General features: G+C 35.4%; 1 protein-coding gene across 1 annotated transcript in view; it reads left to right on the plus strand.

Moving 5' to 3' along the window:
- LOC141288170 (collagen alpha-1(XXV) chain) overlaps positions 1–17,097 on the plus strand; it is a 185,553-nt gene that overhangs the window by 104,841 nt on the left and 63,615 nt on the right. The window lies entirely within an intron of this gene.

Below are 17,097 nucleotides of genomic sequence, written 5' to 3' on the forward strand. Positions count from 1 at the left end.
AAGAAGATGTTAAGTTCAATGCAAAAATGCTAAATATTTTTGGTCCAACTTTATATTAGGTGGCCTTAACTACAATGTACTTGCATTTAAATTAATCATTTGATACAATGCACTTATTGTGTACATTATACTTATTGTGTACTTATACATTTTTAAAAAGTACCTGCATGTAATTACATCTGTAATTAATTTCTGTTATTACATTTATAGTTAACACTGTTGACGCAGCCCTTACACCTTAACCCACCCTTAAAACTAACCATACCACCAAAACTATTCCTAACCTTACCCGTATCCCACCTCAATCGCAGCATCTGAAAGCTAAATAAATAAGCTTTCCATTGATGTATGGGCTAAGATACAACAATTTGAAAATCTGGAATCTAAGTATTGAGAAAATTGCCTTTAAAGTTGTTTAAATGAAGTTTTTAATAATGCATATTATTAACCAAAAGTTAAGTTTTAATATATTTATGATAGGGAATTTACAAAATATCTTCATGGAACATGATCTTTACTTAATATCCTAATGATTTTTGGTGATTTGATGATTTTGACCCATACAATGTATTGTTGGCTATTGCTACAAATATACCCGTGCTACTTAAGACTGGTTTTGTGGTCCAGAGTCACATATAATATGAACACAATAAGTACTCTGTGCTTATTTTATTTTATTTTTTTAGGGAGAACATAGTAGTTAAAGCACTTATTATAAAGTGGGACCTTATTTTTTTAAATTCAGTTTGATAAAAAGTCAACGACTAAAAGTAAACTACTCTCATTAATCAATCTGAACTTGAAGAATGTACTAACACTGAAAACACAACCTGTCAGTCTTTCCACAAAGTAAATCTCTGTTTTATGTTTATTAGTCGGATTAACAGCATGTTTTTGTTTTAGGGTTTCTTAACAGTGCAATATACTTTTGAGTAAATAAACCAGTGGACCTCAGCTTTACAAAAGACCAGAAACTAACCGTAAAAGTTAGCAAACCAACCTAAACTGTTAAAACGCTGAAAGCTGTCAGATAATTTGACATCTGCAAGCATTAAACAGATCAGTGAAATCTTCATGACAGGCTGTTAAAATATGGATTAGAAGCCACATATCTGTTTGCAACAAGGCGCTGACGGCTTGGTTTTAACTTAAATCTAAAGCAGGTGACAGACAGTCTGCAACCTGTTCTTGCACTGTGTTACGCTTTTGTTGGATACCAGAACATTAATGCTGGTGTGAATATTCTAGAACTTTAATATCAGAGTTAGTGCTTAAAATGAACATTCCAGAACTTTATTCTTTAAAAGCTTAGTTCACTCCAGAATTAAAATTTCCTGATAATTTACTCACCCCCATTTCATTCAAGATGTTCAAAGATCATTCAAGATCAAAAAGAAATGAAGGTTTTTGAGGAAAACATTCCAAGATCTTTCTACATGGACTTCACTAGGGATCAATGGGTTGAAGGTCCAAATTGCAGTTTCAATGCAGCTTCAAAGGGCTCTACACAATCCAAGCCAAGGAATAAGGCTCTTATCTGGTGAAACAATTGGTCATTTTCTAAAAAAAAAAAAAAAAATGTAAATGTATATACTTTTGACCACAAATGATCATCTTGCACTAGCAGTGTTGTTTTTGACAACCATCTTAGATTTAGTCTTAGTCTTAGTCTTTTGGACTAAAATGCTTCTTAGTTTTAGTCAAATTTTAGTCACTTCTATATGTGATAGTTTTAGTCCAATTTTAGTCGACGAAAAGTCAAAAAGGTTTTAGTCTAGTTTTAGTCGACGAAAAGTCAAAAAGGTTTTAGTCTAGTTTTAGTCAAAAAAAGGGGAAAAAAGTAGTCTTTTAACAAATTAATGTAGGTCAGTAAGTATTTTGCTGTTGGGTAGTGTCACTTATAAGTTCTGAAAATAGCAGATCTATAGTTCAACACAATGTGAGCTTCCGGATCGACTATTTTCACCAATAATTACAATAATGAAGGAATGTTTTAGAACATAAAAGACAAACAAGGATGGAATGCTAAAACGGCTTGCCATACTAGTATAGCAAAGAGTATTTAATGCTAAAACGGCTTGCCATAGCGTCAGATACTTTTTAAGTTTTAATTGGCATGCACAATAAGCGGAAATGTCATGCATTTTAAACGTCTGGTCTGACGGACCACCCACTAACATTTTCGTCTATTCTCGTCTCGTCAACAAAAACTCACACACGTCTCGTCATGTTTTAGTCATCAACGAGCCATTTTTATCTCGTCATCGTCTCGTTATCGTCATGAAAAAAAGTGGCGTCAATCGTTCATCGTTGACGAAAACAACACTGCGCACTAGGTAGACTTCATGCATTACATAGTCACGTTGAAAGGTCATGCATGCCGTGAAACTAAGTTCCAACTGAGTGTTAAAAAAGCAAACATGCAAGGAAAATTAAATGCTCTTTACAAAAAATGATAAAACGATGTCTGACGATTTTGTCAGACCTTTATTCCTTGGCTAGGATCACGTATAGCCCTTTGAAGCTGCACTGAAACTGCAATTTGGACCTCCAACCTGCTGATCCCCATTGAAGTCCATTATGTGAAGAAAAATCCTGGAATGTTTTCCTCAAAAACCTTCATTTCTTTTTGAAGAAAGAAAGACATGAACATCTTGGATATAAACAATCAGGAAATTTTAATTCAGGAGTGAACTAATCCTTTAAGCTTTATTCTGGAATCTCAGAAGCACTGGTGTGAATGTTCTAGAATGCAAATTTGTCAGAGGCTTCTAGAAATGCAATGTCAGACAAACTGGTGCAAAAATTTAGGGATGTATGAAAGATTTCAGAACTTCAAGGCCATTTCTTAGGTTTTATGACTTACTCTTCAAACGTTTTGTCAGCCTTACCACAATACAGAGCCCATATCTGTGACATGTCATTATTTCGAAGTGTGAGGATGGGGTACTTACTGGGGGTCCTGAAAAATAAAAGAAGAACAACAAAAACTTTTAGTTTAACTTCAATAATAACACAGAATTCCACTCTTTTTTTTTCAGGTTTTCTGAAATGTTTATGAGGTAAGTGTTATGACCCTCAGAAGAGACAGAGGTTTAAGAGATGCACTGAGGTTTTATGAGGCAGAAAGTTGTTGGTATTTACGTATTTACTCACGTCTAGACGCTGACAGACTCTTTAGAGTTTAAAAGATAACATTCAGTCAACACAGTCAACTTTTGTCCATTGTGAACCAAATGGCTTCACCATTTGGAAAGCATTTCAGAGTAAGATGTTGAAAGAGAAAACTAATGAGTATGTGCGTTACGGTTTAATTGAGCACATCAAAACTGTTTCGTAAAAAGATTCATCTTTTAATTGACAACGGCTGTAATTAAACGAGCGCTTTTAACAATTGAATTATCGCGGATGCATACGACCTGCCTAATGTTTGCGCTGATTAGCCTGCTAAATATCTTCCAGCTTTCCAGCCATATTTTCTCCCTCATGCTGTAGAAACAAACAGAGTGTTGTGCAACGGAGAACCTCCTCCATCCGTCTCTACATTCAACTCTTCCCGCCCGCTTCACGACCCAAACTACAACAAGCAGGCACAGCTAAACAGAACCACATCTAGCAGACTTGGTGACAAAACGACCCACTATCTCTATGTAAATAAAGTGCTCTGCCAACGTTTGAAGTTCCTCTCCCAGGGCAAGCAAGGCTGGAACAAGTTTGAAAAACAGATGTAAAGAATTGTCATTCTGTCCAAATGCCAGTTGTATGGAACTGCCGCGATCTCAGATTTAATCGGTCAGAAGGTGACTATAGGTTCTGCTGTACAAACCGTACACATTATCCAAAAGATAATGTTACAGCATACTTGAGGTAATGGATGTTTTCAGGCAAGACATTATTTGGACACCTTCCTAACCTTCACAAGCTGCACTGATGGCTTCTTCTGCAAGTGACAATGCTCTAGATGAATCATTCTTTTTATTAAAACCTCTCTCAATCTATGCCCTTGAGAGCCACATGTGTCCACCGCACAGCTCACTTAGAAATACATCAGCATCTTTATTTGTGTGGCCGAGTCATCTTCAGTCTGAGTTTAATACCTCTGAATCATCCGAGGGTCTGCAGTGACTCAAAACCACATTCGGTGAGGACTTCCTCCCAGTCACATCTAATGATTATGAATTAGGCACACTAGTAACATTGTTTATAGAAGAGTGCTAGACATAAATTTAAGAGATCACACTCACCAGGGTCGCCTCTTCTGCCCATTCGTCCACGTTTCCCAGGAGGACCTGAAGTTAGGACAGATATAATGATTTAATAAATATCGTACTGAAAACTGGAATACATTTGACTTCCATTTATGAGTCATTATTGAGATTATTCACATACGGATTCATTAAAATTATTTTTCCCATCAGATGTTTATAGAATCCTGTGGGAACGCTAAGCTGAACTTTCAAATAAATATCAGTTCCACAAAGAAATGTCTGGGTTACATTAGACAGCATGATTAAATCAAATCAAATCAAATCAAATCAAATCAAATCAAATCAAATCAATAAAGTACTTTTTCTACATTTTAGTAAATTTTAAATGCGATATTTTCCTGACAATAAACCAATTTTCATTATAGTATTGCAGCAATTTGCTAAATTTAGTTTTGGTTTAATTGATCTTGATTAACTACAAATGGTGGACCAATTTTTTAAATCCCCCCAAAAATCTAAACAATTATCTCAATTATCAAGCCGTTTTGATTTTTTGAGCAGTGTGATGTCATATTGCTCAAGCCCCGCCCACCACAGCTGACAGACAGTCGTGTATTTGCATATTTCAGCCCTTCAGTCAGTTGTACACTGTCCACCATTTTCTCCGCGATCGAGCAGCTGTATCGACAACAGTGTATTGTAAGCAACGCAGGTGTTTTGTAGTTGGATGTAAAAGTGAACATAAGAGTCCTCCCGACATCAGAGCCACTGAGGACACAGTGGATTAGTTTTGTTTTTGATAGTAATGCGCCACGAATACACAAAAATTGGAAGAGAGGGGCGGGATGAGCAGTAGCTCATTAGCATTTAAGGAGAAAAAGACCGAAATGTCTCGCTGTGAACAGAGCTGTTTTTGACAAGGTAAAAAGGTGCTGTTTTACATTACCAATGAGGAATCTTAACCAAAGTTTTATGTGGACATTTCACAATGAAAATTGGTATCCGATGTCACCTTTAGACTTTTTTATTCTTTAGAATCTCATTAAATGTAATATAGTTAATAAAATCATCTTATCAAACAAAAAGGTTTTTAATATAAATAATTCAGGGTTCATACAGATACTTCAAAATGAAATTTCACAACTTTCAAGAACTTTCATGCACTGCTTTTTAAATTTAAAGGACTTCAATCAGTCATCTCTATCAAACAATATTTTCTCTTTTAAATTAAAAAAAAATGTTAAAAAGATAAAAATATACTAATACATTTTTTTTTAAGTAAAGTACAGCACACGCAAAGTATTACTGCTAAAGTATTACAAAGTATACTACACTTTTACTATAGTAAATCATGGTTAATTTTCTTTCTTTCTTTTTTAAATTTTACTGCCTTAATGGTTGTTTTCTACTGGAGTAGTCCTTCTAATCCTGATCTAAAACATATACCCCCGGTTTCACAGACAAGGCTTAAGCCTAATCCTAGACTAAAATGTAAATCTGAGCTGTTTCAACTGAAAAAAACTTGCACTGACTGATCTTAAAATATATCAGTGCCTTTGTTTTGTCTTAGGATGCACATCGGTAATGTTTTTTTCTTAACAAGTTTATAAATAATTTCTTAAATGTCCTAATTGAACTATGGCCTAATCCTGGTTTAGCCTAAGCCCTGTCTGAGAAACCGGGCCATAAAGTTTTGCCATATGCACTCAAAAGTCCTAAAATGAATTGAAAATAAACCCGAAATCACAATCTAAATTCAAATGATTGGTGGTATATGCTCTGAAGCCCCGATCTCAATAATGATTTGCGAACCATCATTTCAGATCAGTACTGAGAGCATGGATCACAAATCATTTGATTTAGATCGGGACTTCAATCACGTATCATGAATCCTTTGATTTGAATCATTCTATTCGCGAAATGATTCAGGAACCCGAGTAATTTGCGATATGCGCACCAAAGTCCCAATATAACATTTACATTTACATTTACTCATTTAGCCGACGCTTTTATCCAAAGCGACTTACAATTGGGAATACAAGTGATTCATCCGAAGGAGGCAGATCAACATAGGAAGTGCTCAAAAATACCATATATATCGGGCGTTGTTAGAAGAGTGCTGGCTAGAAGGGGAAGATCAAGAAAGAGAGGAAAAACAGGCTAGAAGGGAGGATCAAGAAGAGTGGAGGATTTTTTTTTTTTTTTTTTTTTTTTTTTTTATAGAGTCACATAGTGTCGAAAAAGATGGGTTTTCAGCAGTCGCTTGAAAGCTGTTAAGGAGTCTGCATTCCGGATAGGGGTGGGAAGATCATTCCGCCAGGCAGGGACGTATAAATCAAATGATTTGTGATACATGCACCGAAGTCCTGATCTAAATCAAATGATTCACAACACGCAATTTGATGTTCCGATCTGAGTCAAATGATTCACGAACCTGCTCCGAAGTACAGAACTAAATCAAATAATTTGCGATACGCAATATTTGAATCATTCAATTTGCGAAATGATTCACAAACTCGTTCTGATTTAAATAAAATGATTTGTGATACGCAAAGTTCTGATCTAAATCAAATGATTTGTGATCCGCTTTCAGAAGTTCTAATCTAAAGAAAAAAAATTTGTGAACCCGCTTAGAAGTTCAAATCTAAATCAAATGATTTAAGTCCTAAGTCCCAATTTCAATGGTGATTCCTGAACCATCATTTCAGATCAGTACTATTTTTCAGATTTGATTTAGACTGGGACTTTAATCTCCTATCGTGACTCATTTGATTTGAATCATTCAATTTGCAAAATGATTCACAAACCCGTTCTGATCTAAATCAAATGATTCCAATATGCGATTTGAAGTTCAGATCCGAGTCAAATGATTTACAAACCTACTCAGAAATCCCAATCAGTGAATCAGCGAAACAGTAAATCATTTTGCGATGCAATGGTTTAACTAAATTTAATCTGGTTTTTGCTAGTGGATCACTTGAAATGTATGATCGAAGTCACTAATTTGAATCAATCAGATAGTTTCCAGCATAAATGACTCACTTCAATTTAATTCAGTTCAAGTTTATTTGTATAGCGCTTTTCACAATACAAATCGTTGCAAAGCAGCTGTACAGAAAATTGAACTGACTCAATTGGTATGGTTTCATCTGTTCCTCTTTTCACGTCTTCAGCCATGTTTACACAACATTGACGGTACTACTACTGGCTTAGCTCGCTAGTTTTATGATATTAACTGAAATAAGCAAAAGAGGTATGATGTTTTTTGAATTGTTGAATTTTGCGTGAAAAGATATTTGCTTATTAAAAAAATCAACACTTATTTCATAGATACATTGTCTTTCAATAATTCTAGCACTTTTCAAGTACCTCTTCAGGAATATTGCTATTTTCAAGGGATTTCCAGGACTTAAATTTCAAAAAGTAAACTTCAAGCTCCTTGTACGAACCCTGATAATCACACCAAAACAACATACTGACAATAGGAGGGGAGAGTTTACATTTGCTTAATTGTTGTGAAAATAAATGATACAATACAAAAAATAATTATTATCTAAAAATTTAACTACTTTTTTATGCTAAATATTTTTTCTTTTGATTTTAGGGGGGGAAATAAGTCCTGAACATGCCGTGACAGTTCTCATGAGATTTATGCTACCAGTCCACATGAGCCAAACTTACACAGTAACTTAACCTAGAAAGGTGTAAAAATAGCGCTACATGTGTGATGCAGAACCAGAACAATTGCAGCGCAAACGATCCGGATTAGGTGCAAATCCATTGTTCACAGACAAATGCAGATGAAGTGTGCATATCTGTGCACTGCGCATCACTTCCTCTTCGTGTATAAGTAACAGTCAGAACAAAGCGGCCGAGGGCATACCTCCCAGACGGTAGCCAGGCCCCCTCCTCTCTGTTCCTCTGGTTAACCGATTAACCCCCCCTCTCTCTCTGTCCCCTGGGCACTAAATCACTTCCATCAACCTCTTTCCCTCCTCTCTTTTTTAGGTACTGTGAAATAGAAACCATACCTGAGCGAGGCAGGAGAGGGGAATGCTGGGATGCTAACGAGCTCGGGTCACAGACACACTTTTCTTGTTGGCATTAGTGATATTGTTCTAGGTTAATCAACCCCTGCTGGTTCAAGCCCTATTAGAACGATTGTCAAGAAAGGGTCTCAGGGTTTCACTTCCCCGGTGCGGTTCACTTTACTTAAATCTAGAGCATCCGGCATCCTTATAGGAATGTTCTAGGTTCAATTCAACTTGAACAGTTCTTTCAAAACTAAAAATTTGCCCTCAGGACATCAGAGATGAATTTTAACATTATGGACCACCTGCAGTGAATGGGTGTCATCAGAATGAGTTCAAACAGCTGATAAAAATATCACAATAGTCAAAAAGTAATCCATATGACTCCAGTCTATCAATTAATGTCTTGTGAAGTGAAAAGCTCAGTTTTTGTTTTTAATTTAAAACTGTTGCTTCCAGCTAAAATTCAAGTCCTCTCTGGATAATTGCTTTCTCCAGTTTGACAAACACACAGCTTTTCACTTCAAAAGATGTTAAAGGGATAGTCCATCCAAAAATGAAAATTCTGTCATTAATTACTCACCCTCATGTCGTTCCAAACCCCTAAGACTTTCGTTCATCTTCAGAACACAAATTAAGATATTTTGATGAAATCTGACATGGTGATGCAAGGGAGAAGAATTGTTGAATAAAGTCGTCATTTTTGTTTTATTTGCTCACAAAAAATTCTCATAGCTTCTTAAAAGTATGGTTTAACCACTGATGTCACATGGACTATTTTAATGATGTCCTTACTACGTTTCTGGGTCTGGGAACATTTCAGTTGCGATGATGTCTATGCAGGGACAGAAAGCTTCCAGATTTCATCAAAAATATCTTAACTTGTGTTCCAAAGATAAACAAAGGTCCTACGAGTTTGGAACGACACAAGGGTGCGTAATTAATGACAGAATTTTCACTTTTGGATAAACAATGGACTAGAGTTTTATTATTTCAATGTTTTTAATCAGACTCTCATTCTGACGTTGGTGAGCAAGTGATGTATGCTAATTTTCCCAGATCGGTTCTGATAAAGAAACAACATTACTTGCTTGTAAAAAACGCAACTGTACACACAATTTATGTTTGTTTTTACAAACTGAGGATCTTGAAGTTATTATCCAACATAAACTACAGGATCTTACTGATGTTTAACTCTTTCCCCGTCAGCGTTTTTGAAAAAAATTGCCAGCCGCTGCCAGCATTTTTGAGGATTTTCACTACAATTTATTGTCCCCTAGAATATTTTGTTGTATGACTACCTAAACATGCAATACATTTTAAACAAAAAATTAATTTTATTCTAGCTTCAAGCATTCTCTTTTTATAAATACTTGAATGTAGGTAGGTTTCATAAAAAAGCAACATTTTGAGCAAAATAACATTTTTATTAAATACTACATCTGGATCATATTCAGTACTACTATCAAAGCAAAGATGCAGTAGATCACTTCCATCAGCATCCCTAAAGCTTGCACAGGCCTTTACCACTTCCTGGATTTCACTTGGAAACATTAGGGGGTAATTCCATGCAAATGTCAACCGTACCATGAAAAAATTAAGTTTTTACCAAAGGTTTTTACTATACTGATAGCACAGATGTCAACATTTGGTGGTTCAAATACCCATGTGAGGTCTCAAAGTTTCTAAAAGTTTTTCTTTTTCAGGCTTGTCACATTCATAACAGTACATATTCCTCATAAATAGACATATCAAAATTTAAACAGTCCATTTTTGTCACATCCATAACTCATGATTATTTCTCTTTTTTAACATAGAAAACTTGTGCATAGACTGATATTTTTCTGATGTTTAGACTCTATCAACAAGGGTTTATAAAAATATAAACAGATGGTTTGATATATTGGCATTTATATGTCACATCCATAACGGTGGATTTGCCCTTGGTGGTTTTCATTTATGTTTCTCCATCCTCCTCATCATTTTTGAGCGTAGAGTATAACATTCTAGACTCATTTAGGAGATGTGTAATAGTGCCCCAGTGCATAGAGTATAACAGCGAGAACGCAGAGACCCGGAAAATTCTGTGTTTGGCCAGAAAGTGTTGTCTCATGAATAACGGAAAATGGTGGGGAAAGAGTTAAAAGGAGTGGTTCACTTTCAGAACAACAATTTACAGATAATTTACTCACCCCCTTGTCATCCAAGATATGTATGTCTTTTTTTCTTCAGTCAAGAAATAATTTTTTTTGAGATAAACATATCTGGAAATTTCTCCATATAATGGACTTAAATGGTGCCCCGATTTTTTAATCTTCAAAATGCCGTTTAAATGCAGTTTAAATGCGGCTTCAAATTCATTTTCTTAGAAAAATATATTTTTACATACCTTTTAAGCACTGAAACTCGTCCAGCACTAGGGCTTGTAGCGTGCTACAAGTTTGGTGAGTTCCGTCATGAAATATACGTTATTCAACCTGACCAATCAAATTGTTTAGGTTCGCTGCCAAAAATGGCAAACCAGGACCAAATGTATCATTTTCCTTTTTGGTACGCACCAAATGAAACAAGTGTGAATACACCCTACATTAGTAACTGAACTCAAGCTTATATAAAACCTGTACCATTCCTTTCCTTTTCACTGTAACAAGTTTACAAAGTAGCTTTCTACAAACCTGTCTGCCTTTCAAAGGGGACATTGGATGTCCATTTTCCACAAGTTGGTCTGATTCTTAATGTTTGCAACGTACTTTCCTCAATGGTAATGTAAAAAAACAACCTTTTTACCTCAAAAACAGCTCTGTTCACATCGACCTGTTTTAGTGCATGCCTCTTTAAATGATAATGAGCTCTGCTCACCCTGCCCCTTTTTTCCATTTTTTGGGTATTCGATACCAAGACTAATCCACTGCATCCTCAGTGGCTTTCATGTCAAGACTCCTATGTTCACTTTTACTTCCAACTACAAAACACAGGGTACAGCTTGCTTAAGGCGGAAGTATGCTAATACGGGACAGTCCGTCAGCTGGTGTGTGTCTACACACTGCCAAGACAAATTTCTATGCAAACAGCATGTAAAAGTGAATTTTGCATCCGATGTAAGATGCACTTTTAGTCTCTGCCTATAAATTCAAGCTTATTTTCCTGCTCTCTCTTTCTCTCATGTGGTCTGTTCTATATCATACACGGCTTTCAGCTCAACTTCTCCTGTTATAATGACGTTCCAGGGTTTGTGTATGATAACACAAATCATAGTCAACGTGGTGAAAATAGTGTGCCGTGGCTTCATCTTTGAGTTCTTCTGGCTTACTGCACTACACACTATCACGTTACAAAAGACCAAACCACAACGGCTATAAATACAAGTGTAACTATGTTCTTCACCAACAGAGCCCATAAACACCATGAGGAACTGAGGCTGACGGCTCAATGCTGAAGACGTCAGCGAAAGGGGCCTCTCGTGCTTTCTATCTGTCAGCATTTGATGAACTGTCTCATGGACAATTATCGTAACAGTAACAACTGCGAGATTAAAAACTTGAATCTGGATGCAATCGAGGTCTCCGGGGTCTTAACTGTCTCTTATGTTCTCCCCTATAGCTGTCCCGTTAGGTTAACATTAGGAATCGGATAATTGAAGTGTATCATTATTCTCAGCTTTGACGATCTAACCGCTCGAATTCCGATCCTTATCCGATCGAGAGGGTCTGGTTCTTATAGTCACGCATAGGCTTGATTTAGCTACTGTGACATTTTGTCTTAAACTAATGAAAACGTCATTGTTTTCCTCTGGCTTTGTGTTGGGCGCAACAACTGTTCGCAATAAGCGTCAACAGTGAAATCACAGAATTCGATCCTCTCAGTTCATAAACCACAACTGTGTTTTTTCTCCAATAACCCTCGCTGACAAAATTAAAGTCTAAAAATGGAAAGGAAATTAAATTAATACCAGAATGTGTGTGCGGTTTGTGTGGGGTAACACTATGACAACCCTTTTTTTTAAACGTAATCTATCTAACAGGAAGTTCACACATTATCCTATTATTTAATTATCCATCATCCGTGACTCAAAAAAATAACACATTGAACTTGAACCAGTTTCTTTACATACTGAGAGAAAAAACACAGACTTCAAATGGGTAGTTGATTCTTTTATATTATTATAGTAAACTAATATTGAAACCATTAAAAATTGTTTAATTAAATAAAATACATTTTAACTGAAGCTTTAAACTTAAACTTTATGTATCTCCTCATTTTTATTTAGTTTCACATTAAGTACTACAACTAAACAATCAACAATTTTGCATTAAGGTCCTATCAGTTAAAATTAGTTCTGTGTTAATTAACATTAACTAACAATGAACAATACACTTGTTACACAATTCATTCATCTTTGTTAACACTATTAATACAAATTTGTTCATCTTAGCTCAGATCCATTTAAATAATATTAACAGAGAAATCTTTTGATTTTAACAATGTACTAAGCAATACAGTTAACTAACATTCATAAATAGATCCTTATTGTCAAGTGTTAAGTGTATTTTTTAAAAACTGTATAGATATAATTAAAAATCTATATTAAAAATGACAAAAACACACAACCAAATGACTAAAACTCAACTTAAAGCTAGTTTAAGTTAAAGTTAAAGTTAAAGTGAAAACAGAAAATGAAAAAAATCTAATTCAAAATAATATAATAATGATTACAAAAATTATAACAATGATAAAGCATGTTGGAAAACTCGGGGAAAGTGTATTTTAGAGGCTGTAACTGGTTATCATTTCACCACACAAGTTTTCACAATGTTCAAGCATCATTTAACTTGTTGGCAATTTACTTAAGCATTCTTGCAATGTGCAAGAGCATGTCATTTTTCAAATTACAGTATGTAAAAAAATACATAAACAAGAATTTAGATAAATTGTTTACTTGCAACTGTTGAAAGTGCTGTATCAACTACAGAAAATCTGTATCAAACTTTGTTCAAACTTTATTCGATAAGTTAAGCCAATTTCATCACCGAGGCATTATTCATTGAACTTTAACAAACTGCTTTCATGTTCATGTGAAATGCAAAAACAGAGTGAGTTATTTGGCTTTCTGTTATGTCTGACAGGTGGTTTATGTTGATTGGAGAAGCTTGTAAGAGAGCAGGAACTCCGACTGACAAATCAAATGCTGTTGCTCATGAGAGATCAAGAACAGCCAAATAACAGAACCGAACTCAACCGTTACAAATGAGGAGAAGAGAGGAGAGGAGAGGTGTGTTATCTGGACTTTCCAGTGTGTGAGTGTGTTTGCGTGCACATGTACTGTATGTGTGAAGCGTTTCAAGTGTCATGTGTTAAACAGCACTCAAAAAGCCATCGCACATGGAGTTCTGAAACACTGTGTTCTCAAGACATCGTTTTTGTACAATTTTAAATTAAACTGAGCTTTTTAAGTACATTATCATTTTAAAAATTGTCATTTTAATTAATTGAGTAGGGTAAAGTAAAGGGGTTATATATTGCGAGTTCATGTTTTCCTTGTCTTTGGAGTGTTTCAAGCTGTTCGTGCATATATAAGACCGCAAACCCAAAAAGATATTCTTTATAAAAGTTAAGACTCAGCCTTAAAAGTTAAGGCTAAGTCTTCCTAAAACACCTCATTCAAACATGCCTCCACAAATCTACATCACTGTGTGGGATGTTTTGCATTACACCAGCCAGATGTATATTCCAATTCCAATTTCAATGCATCTGACTCGCAGCCTGTAAGTACGTTTTCATATTTAAAGAACTTGCTACTGACTATTAAAAACATGAGGCTAGTGGTTGTTGTTTGTTGTTTCTACAATCACAAATGCAGACATGGTTTTATGTTTACATAGTATCGTCCCTGTGACGCGACATAATGCGTAAAAAGACAGTATAAGCCATTAAAATGAGTAATTATGTCCCCACTGGATTCAACAAATGCCTCATTTATAATGGGTGTCAGTGTTGCTTTGGAAGCTGATATTCCAAATATGGTAAGGGGTGTAACAATTCCGTCACACGCTTGAGGTATTCGGCCAATTACAACGCACTGGATAGCTGCACTGTAAAAAATTTGCTGTAGTTCTGCAGCTGGTTGCCAGTAACTTACTGTAGATTTTTAATTTATGTTATTTACTGGCAACAGTTTGTTCAAAGTTAAATGAACATTAAACATTAACAAGTCTTTGTCTTTACAGAATAAAACTATAAAATAACAACCTACTGCAAAGCATTCTGGGAACCAGAAACCTTCATCAACCTTTTTCTGTTTTTTTCCTTCAGATTTTGGTTCCCAGAATGCTTTGCATGAGGCTGTTATTTTAGTTTTATTCTGTAAAGATAAAGACTTGTTAATGTTTAATGTTCAATTAACTTTGAACAAACTGTTGCCAGTAAATAGCATAAATTAAAATCTACAGTAAGTTACTGGCAACCAGCTGCCAGTAATACTGTAATTTCTACAGATTTTGTTTACAGTGTGGCCAATCAGAGAACACTGCTTTTCAGAACGATGAGCTTTGTAAAAATCGATGCGTTTTAGAAAGGTGGGAGAGAGAGGAGCAACAATAATGTACGGTATGTGGAAAATAATGTGTTTTTTAAACCTTAAGTCGTGTAAACACATTGCATTACACCAAACACACAAAATAATGTTCTTTTTAGCAACGCCTTTAAAATAAAAACTCCTATGAACATTTTCAGGTCAGATTTCACCAGAAAGTCACGGGAAGCAATCATTGTTTGTATCCCTTCTTTTTTTCATTGCGAAGTTTACGTACAAATTAATTTATAAGAAATATAATGTAAAATATAAACTGTAAAATGTAAAAAATAAATGTAAAAAATAAATAAATAAAAATGTAAATGTATAAAATATTTTTTTAAATTTGTATTTTTGATTTCGATTTTGTAGTGAAATATCCTGGACATGTTCCTGACACATTTTGTCTGATTCATCCAGGTACCATAGTAATTTTCCCTTAATGTTAAAAAAAAATTAATTAAATGTTAAGTCTTGCAATGTAACAAGTATATGTAATAATTCAAATTATGTAAAAAAAATATATAATTATACTGTTTGAAATGTCATATTAACTACATAAATCAAGTTTCAAACTTCAATTAATAATTTAAAGTGTCTCTTTTTTCTTTTCTGTACTAGAAAATCAAAAGACTAAATCTCTAATTCCCACATTTTTTCACAGACAAAGCATGAAACAGCAACCAACGCACATTGAAAAGATTTTTGGCAGTATCCTTGGCCTGTTTTCCTTTCTTTCTTTTTTTTTTAATTAAATGTAAATTCATATCTCATTTTCTTGGTTAAATAAAGATTTCTTACACTACCAGAATAAAAATCTATTTTCCAAAATGGCAGGATTTATTGCATGAACCAATCACAGCCGAACATAACCAGTTATATCCAGTCATGTCGTGATGGAGGCATTGCCTCGCCTCACGTGACTTTCCTCCATTCATTCTCAGTTACCCGCTGGTGTTGCTGATGAACAAAACGAGAGATTTATACACTATTTAATGTTATATTTTGCAGTATTGGCGTTGTTTTATTTTATAATACCATTTTTTTCTCATCCAATATTTTGAGGAGACACTGCCTCCTTTGCCTCTTCTGAGAAAATGCCCAGGCTTGTAATATATAAACTAATATGACAATGACCAGACCCTCATGCTTTGAAAATGCTGGCTTTCTTGTCATGCTTTTCACGCGCTATTAAACAAAGTGCAATTTTAGCATCCTCATTGCAGGGATCTCTGCGTATTGTGCTGTACTGAATTAACTGCAAAAATACCTGACTGTATTTCAGCCTTAAATATGATATGCAATTGCACAGCTTCATTGAGTTTCCTCCTATTTATGTGGCTTCATGGTGCCTGTTTTGTATTGTTCCAGCTTTGTTGACCAGCCAAAGAAGAGCAGATGAAACCTGGCCATCGGGTATTTTGATTTGAATAACACTGTTCGCTCAAATGATTTTAATAAAATACATATGATTTTTGTCATAATAGCCGTTTGTTAGCACATTTAAGCTTTAAACATTCACAAACTTGAGATTTTTTATGCATCCGCAACATCTGCGCACATTTATTGTCCAACCACAGCAAAACAAACACGGATTTCACTTCCTCCAAACACGACCTGTCTAACACCGCTTTGTGCAAAGATTAAATCAACAATTTAAGCCGAACCGCACCAAAAAAACATATGGAGCCCACCATTAGCATGTAAATGTAATGCGTGTGGGTCGGCGTTTGCCCGTGTAACTGCGGCTATTAGGAGTTCGGCCCTTGCGTGATGGAGTGTTAACTCGCTTGACCTCCAGATAAACAACTCTGTCCCTCCACCCCCAACCGCCTGGCAGCGAAACATTTCCATCTGTTTGTTGACGCTGGAAGTGTTGGTGTTTATGAGAGGGGCTGGACTCGACAGGGTCCCAGACGCTCGCTGGGTGGCTCCACCATTAGCACGAGTGATTATAATAGCGAACGGCGAGAGGATGTTCAGACTCACGCTCCGTCAAATGCTGCATGACAAAAGCAGCTTGGGATCCAGGTTAAGAAGTCATGAAGTAGCTGCTCATTAAGACAGGTAAGAGGTTAAAGTCATTAATCACAAGTTTAGCGGCACAAGAAAAGTGACTGCACACAAATTGATAACACATTGCGTAAACCTGATATTTCGTACATGTTTTCAAAGTCATAATGAGCTCCATAATGATGTATTTATGTTATCTGAAAATAAGCAAGGCCACCGTGTTGTTTTTAATGGTTGTAAGTGATTGTTGTCTCTTCATCGCTCTGGAACAAGCTCA

The sequence above is a fragment of the Garra rufa genome, chromosome 16 (assembly GCF_049309525.1).
Source record: "Garra rufa chromosome 16, GarRuf1.0, whole genome shotgun sequence".
NCBI classification, from domain to species: Eukaryota; Metazoa; Chordata; class Actinopteri; order Cypriniformes; family Cyprinidae; genus Garra; species Garra rufa.